The sequence below is a fragment of the Glycine soja genome, chromosome 14, assembly GCF_004193775.1.
Source record: "Glycine soja cultivar W05 chromosome 14, ASM419377v2, whole genome shotgun sequence".
In the NCBI taxonomy this organism is placed as follows: domain Eukaryota; kingdom Viridiplantae; phylum Streptophyta; class Magnoliopsida; order Fabales; family Fabaceae; genus Glycine; species Glycine soja.
This window is the reverse complement of record NC_041015.1, coordinates 37,887,284-37,891,134: the sequence shown is the minus strand read 5'-3', so window position 1 is coordinate 37,891,134 and position 3,851 is coordinate 37,887,284. Positions and strand designations below refer to the sequence as shown.

Here is a 3,851-nt window from a genome sequence, read left to right as displayed (position 1 = left end):
ACTAACCCTTCCATATTCGGAAAGAGGACAACTCCAAAGATCAAAAGCGCCAAGATGTCAATAAAAGAAAGTCCATTCGCCTTGATTTGCCAAGGCCTTTGCCCTTTCCTCCAAACACTTCCTTGGCACTCCGACTACCCCATTCCTGTTTTGCTTTACACGGTCCAACTCTTGTGCTGAGATTTTCACCACCTTGGCAACTCTTGTCGTGGAGGGATAGAACCCAGAGAAAAGATATGGCTTCCTTCCTCCCAGTGGGCATCCCAGGATTTCTTCAAACTCTTTCACAGTCGGCACTAGCTGGAAGTCCTCGAATGTGAAGCACCTTAGGGGCTGGTCATAATACTGGGAAAGGGATGCAATCGGTTCCATGGAGACTTCTACCCTAGCTAGGTCCCAAATCTTACCATAGGCTTTGTGGAAGGCTTGTCGTTGAAGTTGACCCATTAATCGCCCCAACTCTCCTAAACTAGTGACCTCTAAGCTCTTGATTTTGACTTGATAGAACCTCTTTTTAAGCGAAGGCTTTTGACTTGATCCCATGTTTTACTAAAGTGAAATAAAATCTAGTGCGAATCCAAACTCCGATATCTATCATGAGTGGAATGGATGAATACATGAAGAAATGCATATGACACAGCTTGCGGAAAAACAGAGTAGTAGTAGAAATCAATTAGAGACGGATTTTAGCGACCACCCATGCTGAATTATTTGGGATTTTTTGTTTTAGTAGCTAGGGTTGTTATTTTTGGCTGAATTTTTTTGTGGTAACTTCTTTTAATCCATATTTTGTGGGAAAAATAGCTAGAGCCTTTAGTTTGGTCAGATTTGAAAGTTCCAAAAAACTAGCAAATTTTGTGTTTGTCAAAACTTCAAACGGCCATAACTTTTGCTCCGGTTATCAGAATCGCAATTATTATATATGCATTTGGGGTAGAAAAAAATTTCCTATGCATTTGGACGTAGGCCGGCTGAGGTCTCCATCGTCCAAAAAAAGCGATTCTGTCAAAAGTTTTTTATTTTTCAAGTTTTATTCACTTATTTTTCTTAACCTACCAATTTTAGCTTTCATAGTTAGACTTTGAATTTTTGTCTGAAATTTTTTATGCTATCTTCTCATCATTTTATAAGGTTGCTCACAAAATTTCAAGTCATTTGGATATCATTTGAGGGTAGCTGTAGTTCAAACCTACACCTTTATTTACATGACAAGGCAACTAGTTGTGTGCATGCTGAATGTAGTGTATGACTAGAGGCAATCCATCTGACTTACAACCCTTTGATCCTGAGATAGATAGGACATTTCATAGATTAGTTAGGCATCATTTTATACCTTTTGATCATTCTGAGCATTCCATAACTGGTGAATCTGTGCATTCTGTTATTGGTGATTTTGAACATCCTGATCTTGAGCATTATAATTTTGAGCATTCTGATTCTGAGCATTCTGATTTTGCACATTCTGAGAACATGGCACAACCTCCACCTCGTGAGAGGACTCTAAGGGAAATGGCTGCACCTGGTTTCACCTATGAAAGCTTGTGCATCCAATACCCTGATGAGGATGTCCCATATGTTCTTAAAACTGGACTGATTCATTTGCTTCCAAAGTTTCATGGCCTTGCAGGTGAAGACCCGCACAAACATTTGAAAGAATTTCACATTGTCTGCTCCACCATGAAACCCCCAGATGTCCAAGAGGATCACATATTTCTGAAGGCTTTTCCTCATTCATTAGAGGGAGTGGCAAAGGACTGGCTGTATTACCTTGCTCCAAGGTCCATCACGAGCTTGGATGACCTAAAGAGAGTATTCTTAGAAAATTTTTTCCCTGCTTCCAGGACCACAACCATCAGGAAGGATATCTCAGGTATTAGACAACTCAGTGGAGAGAGCCTGTATGAGTACTGGGAGAGATTTAAGAAACTATGTGCCAGTTGCCCCCACCATCAGATTTCAGAACAGCTTCTTCTCCAATATTTTTATGAAGGACTCAGTAATATGGAGAGAAGTATGATAGATGCTGCCAGTGGTGGAGCCCTTGGAGACATGACCCCTGCTGAAGCCAGAAATTTAATTGAGAAGATGGCCTCCAACTCCCAGCAGTTTAGCGCCAAAAATGATGCCATAGTCATTAGAGGAGTGCATGAGGTAGCTACAAACCCATCTGCATCATCTGAAACTAAGAAGCTTGAAGGCAAACTGGATGCGTTGGTCAACTTGGTAACCCAGCTGGCCTTGAATCAGAAATCTGTACCTGTCGCAAGGGTTTGTGGTTTGTGCTCCTCTGCTGACCACCATACATACCTTTGCCCTTCCATGCAGCAACCTGGAGCAATTGAGCAACCTGAAGCTTATGCTGCAAATATTTACAATAGACCTCCTCAACCTCAGCAACAAAATCAACCACAGCAGAGCAATTATGACCTTTCCAGCAACAGATACAACCCTGGATGGAGGAATCACCCTAACCTCAGATGGTCCAGCCCTCAGCAATAACAACAGCAGCCTGCTCCTTCCTTCCAAAATGCTGCTGGCCCAAGCAGACCATACATTCCTCCACCAATCCAACAACAACAACAACCCCAGAAACAGCCAACAGTTGAGGCCCCTCCACAACCTTCCCTCGAAGAACTTGTGAGGCAAATGACTATGCAGAACATGCAGTTTCAACAAGAGACCAGAGCCTCCATTCAGAGCTTAACCAATCAGATGGGACAATTAGCTACCCAATTGAATCAACAACAGTCCCAGAATTCTGACAAGCTGCCTTCTCAAGCTGTCCAAAATCCCAAAAATGTCAGTGTCATTTCATTGAGGTCGGGAAAGCAGTGTCAAGGACCTCAACCCGTAGCACCTTCCTCATCTGCAAATGAACCTGCCAAACTTCACTCTATTCCAGAAAAAGGTGATGACAAAAATCTACCTAACAATTTCTGTGCAGGTGAATCTTCTTCCACAGGTAATTCTGATTTGCAGAAGCAGCACATTCCCCCTCTTCCATTCCCTCCAAGAGCAGTTTCCAACAAAAAAATGGAAGAGGCAGAGAAAGAGATCTTGGAAACGTTTAGAAAAGTAGAGGTAAACATACCTCTGTTGGATGCAATAAAGCAAATTCCAAGATATGCCAAATTCTTGAAGGAGTTGTGCACTAATAAGCGGAAGCTTAAAGGAAGTGAACGCATTAGCATGGGCAGAAATGTCTCCGCATTGATTGGTAAATCTGTTCCTCAAATTCCTGAAAAATGCAAAGATCCAGGTACATTCAGCATACCTTGTATTATAGGGAATAGTAAGTTTGACAATGCCATGCTAGATTTAGGAGCCTCTGTTAGTGTTATGCCTCTGTCGATTTTTAATTCTTTATCTCTAGGTCCCTTGCAGTCAACTGATGTGGTAATTCATTTAGCTAATAGAAGTGTTGCCTATCCTGTTGGTTTCATAGAAGATGTCTTAGTTAGAGTTGGTGAACTGATTTTCCCTGTTGATTTTTATATCTTGAATATGGAAGATGGATTTTCTCAAGGATCAGTTCCCATCATTCTAGGCAGACCCTTTATGAAAACTGCTAGAACTAAGATAGATGTTTATGCAGGCACACTGTCCATGGAGTTTGGTGATATAACTGTTCATTTTAATATTCTGGATGCTATGAAATACCCATCTGAAGATCTTTCTGTATTTCGTGCTGAAATAATTGACCATGTTGTTGATGAATACATGACTGATCTTTATTCTAATCTGCATGCCTCTCACTCTTCATGCATTGAGTCTGAAATTGTATTTGATCATATGTCTGAATTTGATGCTGAGAGTGAATCTGAAAGTGATATTGATTGCATGCCTCGTGG

The 3,851-nt window shown here is 41.3% G+C and overlaps 1 non-coding gene across 1 annotated transcript; it reads right to left on the bottom strand.

Moving 5' to 3' along the window:
- Nucleotides 1-1,848: 1,848 nt before the first annotated feature.
- LOC114385583 lies at nucleotides 1,849-1,955 on the bottom strand. Its single transcript, XR_003660951.1, has one exon. It is a non-coding gene; the product is annotated as a small nucleolar RNA R71 (small nucleolar RNA).
- Between the last annotated feature and the right edge of the window lie 1,896 nt (nucleotides 1,956-3,851).